A 15,699-nucleotide genomic window follows, 5' to 3' on the forward strand; every position below is an offset into this window, starting at 1 on the left:
CAGGTAGATAGATAGATACATAGATAGATGATAGATAGATAATTGATAGATAGATATAAAGATAAATAGATTTTTAAAAGTAGCTCCATCTTGACAGGTTAGCCTTAACCAGACCCAGAGATAAAGAAGAAAGTGCAGATGGACCTGCGCTGGTAATTCTACTATCCCAAATGCACTCAAGAGCATAAAGCTGAACCGGGTGCTAATCCTTCGATGCTCCTCTGTGGGGCTTCTCATAATAGGCTTGCGGTGGGAGAGGTTTGGGGAGCTGCCATTACAAACAAAAGTCAACAGCCCTGGGCTCTCTGGTCCCCAGTCTCACAATCCCACCCATACCCTTTGATAGGCAGTAAAATTCAGTCAGTTTGACCATTATTAAAAAAAAAAAAAAAGAACCTTTTATTTAAAAAAAATTAAAAACACCTTTTCTGCTTTCGTTTCTCATTAAAATGCCACTTTTGAGTCATTTGGAAAGGGTCAGGCTGGATGTTGGCTTTAAAACCTTTGACAGCTACTATAATTGCCTAGAGGTCCAATAACAGTGATTGCTCTCACAAGTTTAATTTTGAAGTTTCTGCCAAGCCATTAGCATGTAGCTGGGCTACAGAAATCACAGGAAATTAGAGGTGAGGAGAAAAAACTAATCTCATCTACCTCTGGACTGTCACCTCTTCCCTGGGCCGGGACAAGTTCTCTTCTAAGCGGCTATTTTCTGGTGTAGTGAGAGGAGTCCTGGGATCTGATTTGGAGTTCTGCTACTAACTAACCACATGGTCGCAGGCAAGTTATTAAACATTAGAGTATTTTCTTTCTTTCTTCTTCTTTTTTTTTTTTTAAATATGAAATGCTTCATGAATTTATGTGTTATCCTTAAACTGGGACTGGGCTAGTGTTCCCTGTATCATTCCAGTTTTCATATGTGTGCTGCAGAAGTGAGCACTACACACTTTGGTATCTTTAAAAATGGGTACATTGTTGCCTCTTCCGCTCTGTCTTTGTCCAAGTGCCCTCTGACCAAGATTCTTCCATAAATCATGTCTATGGAGCAAGGCAGGCAGAGAGACATCTGCGCAGGAGCGATCTGAATGGGAGCTCCTTTAGTTGAAGGATTCGGCTGGGCAAGCTTCCTGCAGGGAGGCAGAAAGGCATTAAAATAAAACATTGTATCACATGGATCTGGTCCCTTTCAGGAGGGATAAGAGAACACATCTAGAAGACATGTTTAAAGGATGCTCTAATTGTGGCTCAACCATCATGGTGGCAATTTCAACTCTTCCGTAGTCATTTCATCACATCTAGTCCTTTCTTTTGATCCTTAAGAACAATCAATCCAGGAGTTATTCTGCTCTCTATTCTACAGATGAGAATACTGAGCCCTCGAAGTTTACATAACTTCCTCAAATTTCACTTGACTGGTCAGTGGCGGAGATGGGCTTTGAACCACAGTTTTCTGACTGTAACACCCATAGTCTTTCTGCCTGGCCAGCAGTTCCTGGGTGTGATGATCACTAAGACAGCCTCAGGTATTATGAGGGTCCACAGATACAGGACCACTGCTACCTCCTATTATCCACCCAGTCTACCCTTAAGGGACTTTTTTGAAATTTCATCTTTAACAAAGAAGGGCAAGTCTGCAGCGCTGGTGTCCAGAATATTTTCACATAACAGTAGGAAACCAAACTTTCTTGTCAGCTCTTAAAGAATGGAAAACTATGTACAAAACCTTACAGAAATTAAAAGGATACATGTGCTCCTTGGCTATTCCTTTTCAGAACATCCTCTGGATGGAGCCCAGGAGGCAACATAGAATAGTGGGCAAGTACACAAGTTTGGGATCAGTATCAGTCTTTGCTAGCTATTTGACCTTAAGCAACTTATTTAACTTTGTTACACCTTTGTTTATTCAACTACACAATGAAAGTAATGTCTCCTTCAAAGAATCCTTACAAAGATTAAACCAGTTTACAATGTAACAAGTGCTAGGCAGGCTAAGTATGAAATAAATTCCATTTTGTATCGCTCTAGCCCACTCTCTTTAGAGGAGAAGGAAAAGGGGTGAAAGGAGCCAAAATCCCCCATCCCTACTAAGGATGCCAGTCAGGAACAGCTCTTCCGTGTGATGATCTAGCAATTAAACGTTGCTTCTGCAGACCCAGCTGTTTCCATGAATTTGCTTCCCAAATCAACCTAGAAATGGCAAGACAAGTTCATGCTACTTCAAAATTAAAGACCCGAATGCGAATGAAAATCCAATTCCATCACTATTTAATGATCACCTACTGTGTGTCAGTCGCTGAAAGATAAAGAGATAATAGGCGGGACACAGCCGCTGCCTTTGAAGAACTCATGGATCCATGGAGTGCTTGATAAGACCATAAATAACAGTAAACAGTGACCATACGAGAAACCTTGTAAGAGAGAGGAAAACTGCCCTGGGCGTTCCAGAGGGGGAGAAATTACCTCCATTTTGATAAAGATTTCATGGAGGAGGAAAATTCACATGACTTTGACAGATAGGTAGGATTTTTTTTTTTTAAAGATTTTTTCTTTATTTATCTGACAGAGATCACAAGTAGGCAGAGAGGCAGGCAGAGAGAGAGGAGGAAGCAGGCTACCTACAGAGCAGAAAGCCCGATGCGGGACTCGATCCCAGGACTCTGGGATCATGACCTGAGCCGAAGGCAGAGGCTTAACCCACTGAGCCACCCAGGTGCCCCAGATAGGTAGGAATTTAGCAAGTGAACAGAGTGGGAGAAGATGTCAAGAGAACATTCCAGGTGGAGGGGACAGCAACAGGCAAGACGTGGAAGTGGAGCACTGATGTCTGGACTGGGAAGCATCAAGGAGCCACCTGGCCTGACACTAAAGCAAGAGATACACACGCATAAGTAGTGGGAGGAAGGGCAGGGGACGTGGTGGCCCCATGGCCAAAGCTCTCGGTTCTCGGTGTGGAGGAAGGCCAGAGCTTCACTTGGTTTTAATATAAAGAGTCGATGAAGCATTTTGAACAGAAGGCAAGATGATTAGAGTTTGATCAGAGTCACCTGTCTCGGGAGGTGATGAGGATTAATTGAGTCAAATCAGTAAAGCTCCTAACAAGAGTCAACAGGTGCAAAATTAACTCCAGTTCTCGTCTCCCTTCTCGAAGCACCCAGAAAATCTATTGTTTCTGAATCAAGTACCTGTAGCCGAGGGGGGGGAAAAAAAAAACGGGCCTAGAGTCTCGTCAGGACTCTCTGCTGGCTGTGAGTTTCCTCTTCCTTCCCAGAATCCAGCTAAAGAAGGGTAGCCCTGTGACCCAGATCTAGAAAATCCCTGGAGAAAGGCTAAAAGATAAGCTGTTATGACCTCTAGCTATTTCCTGCAGCCTGAGAAAAGCAGGATTGCACACTTTCTGCAGCCGAACTCACACTCCCTGCTAAACGCCTGCCTGCAGGAAAGCTGGCCCCGCTCTCATCTTTGTTAATATCTCTTTAGAGGCTCATTTGGACTGACCAGCCAGTGTCACTTGGCATTCAGGAAGTGTGCCTCCCCTCCCCCTCTCCACAGCACTGAGCTCAGAAGGATGATTTGGGGGTTTTGTAGGCTTTCATTTTTCCCTCTCTCCCCTTCTCCTGCTGGCTGGGAGTCTTTTCTTCCTGATAAGAACCTTCTAGCAGCTTCATCAGAGCCATTGTTAAGAGAAGGCGACTCTTCTCACAATGGATACCTGATGACTTCTCCTTTCTGCAGACAAATCAGTCCTTGAAAAAGGTCTCATTATTGCTCTGGTGTCATTATTCCAAACTCAGTGGCTCAGGGCCCCTCCCTCCATCCCCACGGGGGTGGGGGGATAGGGGGGTATTGGCCAGGGAAGGGCAGAAGGAAAGAAAAATCCAGTTTCTTGCCATTCACTTTTTTAAAAGGTGCTGTGAAAATCTTCTTTCCCCACTAATGGGATTTGAAGGAGACCCAACTTCGTTGTTTTTTTTTTTTTTTTTAAGATTTTATTTATTTATTTGACAGAGTGAGATCACAAGTAGGCAGAGAGGCAGGCAGAGAGAGAGAGAGAGGAGGAAGCAGGCTCCCTGCCAAGCAGAAGAGCCCGATGTGGGGCTCGATCCCAGGACCCTGAGATCATGACCTGAGCCGAAGGCAGCGGCTTAACCCACTGAGCCACCCAGGCGCCCAAAGGAGACCCAACTTCTGCACTTGGTACCCTCCCTCACACATTATGGAAAAGTCCTTTGCAGACTCAGAGGTTAACTGCGTTTTTCTGGGGTGTCTCCTCTGCTGCTAACTCAGGATATTTCATCTCCTCAGAGATCAAAATGCACTGACCTCTACCCTTCAAGCATTTCACAGTGGCCTAAAATCGAAAAACCATTCTTTCTTTTCCCTGTCCTTCTATGGAGGTTCCCTCTCCTTCTGCTGGCAGGCCTACAGGCTAACGTCTGTCTGCACACTCAGAAAATCAGGAATTAAGATAAGAGACCATCATGGTTAAGGCCCTGGGACAGGCACAGTAAGGGATAAATTACATCTCAGCCTGCTGGGTCTTACACCCTATGTCCCAGGGATCAAGGACAGGCACTTTCATTATAAAGGCCCATGAACTTCTCACCTACCTGATCTGCCTGTGATGCCCTCCAGGCAACAGACACTCATACCAGGCATTAATTTAACTAAAGCTACTTATCAGAGAGTATTTAAGTCTAGATATCCTGACCCCATTTTCCCCAAGTTTCAAGACTAAACCCTAATGAATAAGTTTCATTAGAGGCAACCTTTGGCCGCCTCTTGGAAAAACGGAAATAAAGTAAAGCATTTCAGGCAGAACTAGAGAAGTGAACATACAGATACTCACTGATAAGGGGGCAAATGTATTGGTCAGCAAAAAAAGTTAAGCTCGGGGTCTCCAACCATAGATGAGGGAAGAACAAAAAGAGAGAGAGGGAGAGATTTCGTGTTATAACTGAATCACTTAATGGAAAAGAACAAATACTCCCAATTTTGCTAATATCGACCTTGAAAGTAAGGATTCAAAAGGATGACTGGGTGATTTTGAACCGAGTTAAAGGCACTGACTTCAGTAAGTGAACACAGGACGGCAGCATGGTTTTGCTCATGGAAGCACATCCCTCCCCCTGCCTTCCTACACCCCTGTCACTCTCAGCAAGTGAACAGAGACAACTCTCAGCTACCTGTGACAAAGTAAGGGGCCCTATATCTTCTTGAGACTATACGGCCTCTTCTGTAGGAAGCGGAGCTTTGCCCTTACAATCTCTCCTTCCCAACTGTTGTGTTCAGTGAGTGGCATCTCTTCTCATACTGAGAGGCTCCTTCACTTGGTTCCTTATTCTGAGCTACATTTTGATAAGCTGGGGTCACTGAGTAAGTGACACTTTACTTTAGTCCTGTTGAAGATTAATATCCAAGTGCTTAAGGGGCTTTCCCTTAAGCAAATGACCCATTTCACAGGGGTTTCCCGTAGATTCACAAAGAAGTTCTACAGATTCACTAGATATAAGTAAAACAAGGACAAGGCTTAAGGCCACCACCTACTCTTCTAGCCCCTCACATAGGTTGAAATGAAAAACTAACAATCAGGAAAGAAGATGTCTCGGTGGTTTAGGAAGGTAGCTAATTTTCTACCCTGTTAAGACAATCCACTTCAAGGCCCTACTTCCTGGATCATATTCTCTAGGGAATGGTTGAGGAGGAGTGGGAGTTTCCAGTCCAAGTTTATGGGCGTTCAAGGCTTCCTTTAAGAAGGCTGTTGAGGGACGCCTGGGTGGCTCAGTTGGTTAAGCAGCTGCCTTCGGCTCAGGTCATGATCCCAGCGTCCTGGGATCGAGTCCCACATCGGGCTCCTTGCTCAGCAGGGAGCCTGCTTCTCCCTCTGCCTCTGCCTGCCATTCTGTCTGCCTGTGCTCGCTCTCTCCCCCCACCCTCTGATAAATAAATAAAATAAAATAAAATAAAAAAAAAGAAGAAGGCTGTTGATTCTTCTTTTCTGTGATACCATTATGGCACAGAATGACAATACTGCCAAGAACTTCATGTCTTTTCCCCACTTGCAGCACCACCAACTGCTACTAAGTCCTGGGCACATGCAGGGTGGTTCTCATTAAGACATCTGCTGTGCCCTTTAGTGGCATCTGTGGTCTTGAGCAGATCTTTGTTGGAAAAAGGTGAGGCACTGTACTGAGAGTCTAATCGCAAACATTTTCCTTATTGGACTCCCAGATGCAGAGAACATTCTCCGAGATCACTGCAGACTGGAGCCCTGCATGCTCTCTCTTTCAATGTATATACCCAAGAATTCAGGGCAGCTCCTAAAAACCTTGTATTCCCTTCATTTGTTTTCCACTGAAGACCAAGAGTACACATGCAATAGAAATTCTAGAACTCATCGGGGACACATAGGTCTCCAGGATAAAGAGGTAAAATAACATCTAACTGCATGGGTGGCAGAAACTGGTCATGGCTCACAGCTTGGTTTCTTCTCCTGGCCCATCTTCAGTTGGGTTTGGCCAGTGACTGAGTTCTAAGCTCCCGGAATGCACAAAGAAACGGTGGATACAGGACACCCCAAACTCCCATGTTTGCTCTTCCACTCTGTTTTCTGTTTCCCACTTCCAAGCCACATGGAGAAGCATGGCGGAAGTAAAACAGGAGCACCACCCACTGAAGAACACGTACATTGAATGGTGACGGAGTGAGAAGTGAACCCTAACTGCGGTAAAGCCACCGAGCTTTCGGGCTGGTGTACTACAGCAGTGAGGATTACTCGGCCTAACTAGTGCAGTGATCCTTGCTCGGTTTTCAACACAGCATGCTGGTAAGAGAAACAGTGATACATATAATCAAAATAAAGAAATAAATAAAATAAATAGAGAAGATAATTGAAAGGGAAAAAAAATCACAAATTCTTCTCATGTAAAAAAACGAACAAACAAACAAAAAAGCCAAAAAACTTGTCCTTGCTTAATGGTCCAAAACCCAAGCGGACCATCCCAGACAGGGCTGCTAAGCACATGGTATGCTCATAATGGTGATCATTACAAAACCAGTACAGACAGTCCCCAACTTACGATGATGGTTCAGCTTACCATGTTTCCACTTCATGATGGTGCAATAATGATATGCATTCAGTAGACACTACAATTCAAATTTTGAATTTTGATCTTTGCCCTGGGCTATCAATACGCGGTACTAGGCTCTCTCGTGATGCTGAACAGGGACAGCTCCCAGCCAGCCCTGTGATCACAAGGGTGAACAACCGGTACTTTTACAGCCATTCTGTACACAAACAACCATTCTGTCTTTTCCTTCCAGTACAGTGTTCAATAGTTACAGAAGATATTACATAAGTAATTACATAATAGTTACATAAGATATTCAACATGTTATAAAATAGGCTTCCTGTTGCATGATGACACCCGACAACACCAGACTAGGCTAAGCTGAGCTATGCTGTCCAGTAAGTCTGGTATGTTAAGTGCATTTTCTACTCATGATACTCTCAATTTATGATAGGTTTATTGGAACGTAACCTCATCAAAAGCGGCAAAAGATCTGTGTGTGTTTTTCTGGGGAAAAAAAAAGTCTCCTCTGTGATAAAATTACACGTGCAAGGAGGTAACAAATCTTCCATGAATCAAACTTACAGAAGAAAAGTTGAATAACATATCACACTCATACACTAGCATAAGCCATAGAGAAATTATTAGAAACACTGCACAATATTCTGTATTTCAAAAGAAGTATCTGAATTGTATCAACAGATAAACATTACTGAGCTGTCAGAATTTCTCTTCAACAATCTCGTCAGTAAGATCTGACCTTTGTCCAATGGTGACAATAAGGAAAATCTGCTTGACCATCTGGCAGGGACATGCTGGTGGGCCGGCCTGCCCTCGGTGGGTACAGGCTGGAGGACATCTGAGTTGTCTTTAAACCCTGAGAGTTTGTGTCTTAGGAAAGGAGCCAAATCTCCAAATTCCTTCAGATTTACATAATTACCAAATCTTCGGTTTTACAAATGCTATTTTGGGGGCTTCCTGGAATGATTTCGTGACTTATTTTGTGAACATCCCCATCTAAATACGTCAAGTGAAAACAACAACAGCACACGTGTGCCATGAAATGAGATTCTTCTTAGCTATTTCCTTGATGCTCTTCTGGAAAATCTCATTCTACTGACTGTGTATTACCTGGGCTCTTAGAAACTCAGGAAGGGAAGGAGGATGGGAGACAAGTGGATTCTTTCATCCTGAAAGAGCTATCAGCATTTCAAAAGCGGGAAGGTCTTTCTACAACTTCCTGATATATCTGGGAGGGGAAAATGCATTCCAAATAAAGTAAATGGTTAAGAACTAGTGTTAATTGAAGATCAATCAGAAGTTAACCTACATTACATCTGAAATTATGGTGCTAATTGATGGAAAGCTTGGATTCAATTTAAAAGCAGATGGTTCACATGCAAATTTTCACAACTCAAGTAATATAAAAGATTTAGGTAGCCTGCCATATTTGTTTACCCTTTCAATATCCAGGAATGGACACCCTTCAAAGACATACTTGTGAACAAAGGAAACATCTTCTCTCATTCTGTTGGCTTAATTTCAATGGGTGTGTATGTTGGGGGATGAAGGTAAGGTAGGGGCAGCGTTTGGGCAGGGAGGAGATATATACAGATTATCAAACATAAATTGCCAGCAAGCTTTCTGTTTAGCGGCTGTAGCACACCAAATCTCTGTTCCCAGCGAGGAGAAATTTGCAGACTGGTCGCATTCGTCACCAGGAAAAGCCCTGGATTTTATGCTGCTGTTGTGTTTGGTGGCTTGTTTTAATTAGGGACCGGGAAATTGATCAGCTTTAGCCTACCAAGCACGGACTCAGGCTTAGGTTCTTATTTCCTTTTGCTGCCGTTTCCAGGATTAATTTCTACAATTCTTCAGCTGCATCAGCACTTTGACCCTGAGTTCACAGGAATCCAAAACAGCTGGTTAAGCTGGTCAATGCAAACAAGCACATTAATAAAATAAAGTCAGGAAAATCACTGTTTCTGTCAAAAAGTTGATCTAAATGTGATACAAAGGGCTTCAAGTGTACCCGCTTTGAGGAAAGCGAACAGCTGTGAAGAGAATTCACTCTGAAGGCATCTTATCTAAGGCAAAATTTAAGATAAGACAAATGGTTTTAAAATGTCCCTATCTCAAAACCCTAAAGAGCCTTTGGCACCATTTCCACATGTGTCCTTTTAACAGTGAATGAATTTAGCATTCTGTAAACACTTGCCTGTATTACTGCTCTCCACCCCAACACAAAGACACACCAACATGACGAAGCTGCTAGTTTTAGATGCAAAGATCGCACTCTTTCCTTAACAGATACATTCATTGTTTAATGGAACCCATTATTTCGGAAGCCAAGAAGTCCTTTAGTTCCTAAAGATGGTATCAAGTGTGATGCTGACTGCATTTCAGAAAACACTTGCATGCACGTGGCCTGGAATTGAAAGCAAGAAAAAAGAGAAGGAAAAGAAGGCTCTAAAAGGGAAAGGTCTGACCCAAGGGAGGAAGGAATGCTCTATACTGATTGGCCGATAAGAAATAAAACCCACACCACCTATAAAGTGCGGCCAGACGCGAAGTGGATGGTTGCGAGGTCTCTCTGACTGTTGAAACATGTGAATGAACCTGCAACAAGTCACCGGTGCTCAGTCAGAGAGAGCAGCCAGTGGCTGAGGACGAAGGGGCAGGGCTGCGTTGGCAGCTCCAGCCAGACACATGGGACATCCGCCAAGCCCCTCTCCCTCTCTGGGCCTATTTCCTCACCTATGGAAAAAGGACATTCATCAGGATCCGAGTTGCCCAACACGAGTTGTCAGATCTCCAGCCACACAGGTGAGCATGGAAGGTAAAAACAAAACAAAAATATCAAATGAAATGAAACGAGTCTATGTTCAAAGAACTTGAGGCAACACGGGGTCCAACCAGGTCAAACAGGTGTCTTTACGGCAGACCCTCTCAGCCTTGCTGGCACTCGTCAGTACACCACACTGTGATCTTCTGGGCACATAGTAATGTTCTAGCTCTTAATTACGTACCGCCCACGCACGTCCTCCAGCGGGCAAGAGCTGTCTCCTGCACGGTCTTCATTTACAGGAGCTCAGCTTCCGCGCCCATACTCAGAACCGTCTTGTCCTTCTGTTTCTCTGATCTTGCACTGGCCTTACTCATCGATCACTTGCAAGTTCACCTGACTCTCACAGAGAGGATCTCTTCCTATGCCCAGATGACAGCTGAGAAAGATGAGGTTCAGCGTGGGTAAGTGACGAGCCAAGCAGCGAATCCTGGGCAGAGTTAAGACTTAAACCCAAGACCTTTGACCAGAATCCATTCGTGTGGCTTTCTTTCTGTGTTGTCCCCTCCAGTATCTGTGGGAGCCACTGAGCGTTGAACTTGCCTTGATTGCCTGTGTGCTCACCGTTCCCAACACAGGGCTAGGCACAGGGATGTTCACTTGCTGAGGGACTCTTCTCCTTTCTCTCTCTCTCTCTCTCAATGCAGCTTTTACAGGTAGCTCGTGTGAACTTCCTTTCAGCCTCATATATTGATTTTTTAGGAAATCCACAAAGTCCCCAGATAAGAGAGAATACACAGGAAGACAAACATCAGACACAAAATAGCTAAAGGACATTTGCTTTTAGAATAGTCTAGAGTGGCTTCATTTGGCCAGATAAATGTTTTCACTTTAATGGGAAGCAAAGACTCAAGCTACACACAGACACCCAAGTCTTCAAATAATCACCCGTTCACCTCTAGAAAGTCAAAGGCCAAATAGGGAGCCAGAGCCAGCTCACAACCACAAGGATCTGCGATCTGGGCATTAGGGGGCGTCGGCCACCACTCACATTACATAGGATTTAGAGACCCTCAGCCACAAGGCGCCCCGTCCCTGAGGGCCATTTCCAGGACAGCAAGTATGTGAGCTCCCACGTGCATCTCAGAGAGCCAACCCCAACCTGGACATTTCCCCCAGTGACCTATCTTTTCCTAACACTCTGATGGAGAGACAGCAGCAATTCACGGTGCCCTAGAGATCAGCAAGTGAGTAAAATAAATAAATAAATAAATAAATAAATAAACACGAAGCACCACACTTAGATCAGTTCGGGTTTGACTTCACTGTAGCCCGTTTGCTCAGGCGGCTCACAGGAGAGGAGCAAGGTGCGGGCTCCTGAGGCAGCTCTGTTTGGTATTTCATTAAAAAAAAAAAGATGGGACACCTGGGTGGCTCAGTTGGTTGGACGACTGCCTTCGGCTCAGGTCATGATCCCGGAGTCCTGGGATCGAGTTCCGCATCGGGCTCCCAGCTCCATGGGGAGTCTGCTTCTCTCTCTGATCTCCTCGCTCATGCTCTCTCTCACTGTCTCTCTCTCAAATGAGTAAATAAAATCTTAAAAAAAAAAAATGATGATAATGTTCTTCACTCCCTTTAAAAAAAAAAAAAAATGGACCTGCCAGTTCCTGAAAGCCAGTCTCTTGTACAGCCTTGTGCTCTCCTACCTTCCCTCCTCCGAGCCTCGAGCTCAATTACGCCAGCAACCCTCCTCTGCCCTCCCCAACCCATTTCTTATTCCTTCTTCCTCCTGGGTGCCCTAGAGGTGCTGTGGGGCCCCACTTTCCACCCTGGCTGGGCTGGAGAAACACTTCAGAAGCCTTTGTAGATGAATCTCCAGAGCTCTGTGCAAAGCCCCAGAAGCAGAAAGCGAAGGCAAAGGCAGGCGCTGGTGGTGGGGCAGAGGTGAGAGAGGGAAGTGGTCTCAGAACTTGTTTTTTAGTTTTGTTGGTTTGTTAATGATTTTAAGATGACCCATCAAAACCTGCCAGAGTCTGTAAATCATTGCTATAAAAGAAAGTTCTGGCTTGGGATGAGCAATTGAATTAGGTGACCTTCAAAGTTCTTTTCTACACTAAGATTCTGATATTTGGTGGTTGGGATAAGACACCTAAAGACGGGTGAAACAGGTTTTGGGGCTCGGTTCCATGACTTACTATGTGATTGTCACCAAACTGCTTAACCTCTCTGATCCTCTAATTCTCCATCTGTAAAATGGGGACAGTATCTCTACTGACCTGAGATGATGAGGAGGACATTCACCTGGCATTGTGCATGTCGAGGGCCGGATACATAGCTAACTACGCAATGCATGGCAGTTCTGATCAGTGACTTCAAATTCATTAATAAACCACTTAAATGCTTCATTTAAAGTTTTTGGTTTCGTATTTCAATTTAAGCCAGTGCTGTACCAAATTTTTTTGTTGTTGTTTCCTTCCAGGGATCACCCAGACTCTTTTTTGGACGCTCTCCTAAGTTGTGCTTGCTGGGTGCACTGCAGGAAGGGAAGGCAGGGCTTGGCAGGCGGTGGCCAGCCGTCCAGGGTGTCCCGAAGTCGAACAACTTGCTGGAATAAACCCAGAGATGGCTGACGTGGGTCTCCTGCCTTCCAAAGCTCCCTGGGCTGCAGAGGCCCACGGTAATTCAGCGGTCTCTCCTGGAGCGGGGAGTTCAAAGGGAGGAGAGGCTATGGGCGGTCTCCCGGGCTGCTCCAGCCCCGGCTTCAGCCTTTTGTGTGTTTACTCATCAGAGCCTAGAAAGGAACAGTGGAAGCAATCTGGTGTTATGATTATAATTGTTTATGCTTCTTAATATTATCATCATCATCCGGATCGTTTCTGTTGTTATTCTTACTTAATGTCTCAAAGACCCACAGGGCTCTCGAGGTTTACACTGTGGAGATGCTGGTTAAAGCTGTGGCTGTGCCCGAGGTCAGGCTCCTGGGTTGGCGGAGGCAGCAGAGACCGTGGGTCTCTCTCCCTCCCGCACGGTCAGCTTCCACCGACAGCCCTTCATCCATCTGCCAGCCCTTCCCAGAGACAATCTGTAAGTCATTTCCTGGGGACTTCAGGGAATTGCACATTTACCCTCCTGCCACTAGATGGCAGGCAACTCGATGCTCCTTTTTTCCAAGTAAGGTATTAACGGCAGTCATAAAGGATCCCCTTCTGTCTCCAAGCATTTATTCCCTATAATAAAATCAGTAAATCTCGAACTCCTTTCTGATTTCAAGCCCAACTTGCTCCATGTCTGCGAGGACCCCGAGCCTGTCTGCTGTAATACTCTGCCCTTCAGGGATTCATAATCACAACCCTGATAATAGCAAACCGGTGTGCCTATGGTTTTTATAGTTTACAAAGCACTGTAGGTTTCGCAAGGCTCTTTTGCACGCAGCATCTTATTTGACAAGTGAAAGTACACAGTGAGCCCGGCAATAATGCGAGTTCATTATATTGATCAACAATACACAGGCAGTGTCCCGCAGACCCATTTGAATGCACTTTATAAGGAAACAGTTGCTGCGCAAGTTCTTGGAATGAATGGCAGGATTTTAAGGTACTCGGCAAGTGACAGGCATCACTTCAGCTAGGTGTCTCTGGGACCTGAAGCTGCTCCACCATGGCGAGGTCGGCAGCCAAAAGACCATGTTTACCAGGCTAGGGACCTTGGGTAGGTGCAGTGTTTCCCAGTTTGGCCTGATAATGCCATGCGATGGGTTTTTTTTTTTTTTTTTTTCTCGTCTCCACACAGAAAAGAACCAGCTACAGCTTGTCATTTGCATACAGCCAGCGTGAGTTAAGTCCCCCTTGCTCTTCAGGAATAAATTAGTTCATTCAAGAAGAGAACAAATCCTGTGTGTGTGTATGTCGGGGGGGGTGTTATTCGGAGGGGTTGAGAGTGGGTAAGAGAACGGAAGTCTACTCATATGAGATTATTTTCATCTGCTCAGTTTTATAACTTGGCCTGGAAAGGTCTGATTCCTTTTATTAACAGATGAAGGTTTTCCTCCCAGTCTGAAGTTCAGAGTCTCCCCGACTCTGCACAGGTAAGTAATGACACACTGAAGAACTCATTGTTTTCTGGTGCAAATGACAAATGCCACACATTTGTTTCAGGAAATCCGCATACAAGGTAAAAAAAACATTTTGGCTGGGGGAGTGAGTTTGTCCATCGATGTAATATTCCTAGCAGCGCCGCTATTTAGCTGTGGATTAAAAAATCCTGATATTCCATTAATTAAATACAGTAGATGACTCTAATGGCTTCCACATTCGAAATGCTGCTATTTACATATTGCATGTATTTTATTATAGGGCTGGAGGGAAATGAATTTTGCATAGTTCCCAGATGGAGGTGGAGGTTACAGAACGTAGCTGTTTAACCTTCACCAGGTCGCTTCCTCTCCTCGCAGCCGCAGAGTGGACCCTGTTCAATCGCCCTGGGTCTCCCACTGTCCCGAGCCTCCCGGCGTTGGCCTCCCGTACCTTTGGCAACGTGACTTGCTATTTCTGAATGCCAGTTGCATAGCAGGTGCAAATCCTGTGATGGAATTTGCACAATGGACGGAGCAAAATCTCACCAGTTTCATTTCATCTGTGCCCCGAGCACACTTTATAAAGCAATAAAGACTGAATGTCTAAGGGCTTAAAAGAAATGTGCTGTGTTATCATCATCAATTTATGAAACTCCCACAAGGAAGCAGACATGATACAAAACATACAAATTGTACAGTTGCCGTCTCCGGAAGTGGAAACGGCGAAGAACAAAACGATGAAATTGGGTATTACTTTCTCTCTCACCTCTTCTCTCCTCCTTTCCTCTTTTTCTTTCCCTTTTCTCTTTTGCCTTTGAGTTGGAAGGTTCCGTCTGGCACTCAGAGCTTGGAGAAGGCTCTGAAGGTAACAGCTGGGGAGATGGTGAGGTGGGGTGTGGGCTGGTTCTAAACACTGAGTGGGAGCTATGGCGGCAAGGGACAGTCTTGTGTGTGTGTGTGTGTGTGTGTGTGTGTGCACGCGCGCGTGCTTTAAAGGAAAGAGTGAGTTAAATGGGGATAAGACCAAAGGAAAGGGGACAGAGGACCTCACTGTGTCTCACTCTGTTGCTGTGTTCCCTCTGTTGGTCTCTTCTGTTCTATTCTATACTCCTCTATAATTGCATCTTCTAGGAATTACTGGCCGCAGGGACTTTTTCAGTACCTACTTCCCTGCTTGTGGGGAGGACCGCAAGCTTCATCGTCCCTAAACAGACACCCTCTGGATTTCGATGTGGCAGGCATTATAGAAATGGGGCTGACTGGGGCAAGTCTTATGCAGAACACCATTCTCTAACCCCTGTACCGAGAAGCACATTCTAAGAAGTTTGGACAAAGGGCTATGGGAACAAATAAGTCTGCCTGTCTGGGACAGCTTTAGAGGAGAGGGGACATCCTTCTTATAAGAGGCTGAAGGAGATGAGAGCATTTTGCGAGATCCTGGCAGAGAGGACAGGTGCCTGATACAATAGCAGAGACTTGTACCGTCTGTTTGTGGTGATGATAAAACCTGATGGAGAACACTGGAAGCTGAACTCATGAAGTGGTTTGGGGTCTTACTTTAAATAGACCACAATGAGCCAAATCCTTTTGCTCTTAGGCACCAATAATCCAACTGAAGATGGGGTTGGGGAGAGAGGAGAGGTTTCTGGGTTTTGTTTGCAAAGGAAATGACTATGGAGGTACTAAAATATTGTGGGGAACTTAAGAACAAGGATGTAGCTAAACCCCAGAAACAACAGGAAGCAGGGACTTGGACATGGTCAAAAATCCAGCTA

The 15,699-nt window shown here is 44.9% G+C and overlaps 1 non-coding gene across 1 annotated transcript; it reads right to left on the bottom strand.

The window, feature by feature from the left end:
- Window positions 1-833: 833 nt before the first annotated feature.
- On the bottom strand, window positions 834-940 carry LOC123393825. Its single transcript, XR_006608641.1, has one exon. It is a non-coding gene; the product is annotated as a U6 spliceosomal RNA (small nuclear RNA).
- Between the last annotated feature and the right edge of the window lie 14,759 nt (window positions 941-15,699).

The sequence above is a fragment of the Mustela putorius genome, unplaced genomic scaffold, assembly GCF_011764305.1.
Source record: "Mustela putorius furo isolate JIRA1106 unplaced genomic scaffold, ASM1176430v1.1 tig00001012_pilon_pilon_pilon, whole genome shotgun sequence".
Lineage (NCBI taxonomy): Eukaryota > Metazoa > Chordata > Mammalia > Carnivora > Mustelidae > Mustela > Mustela putorius.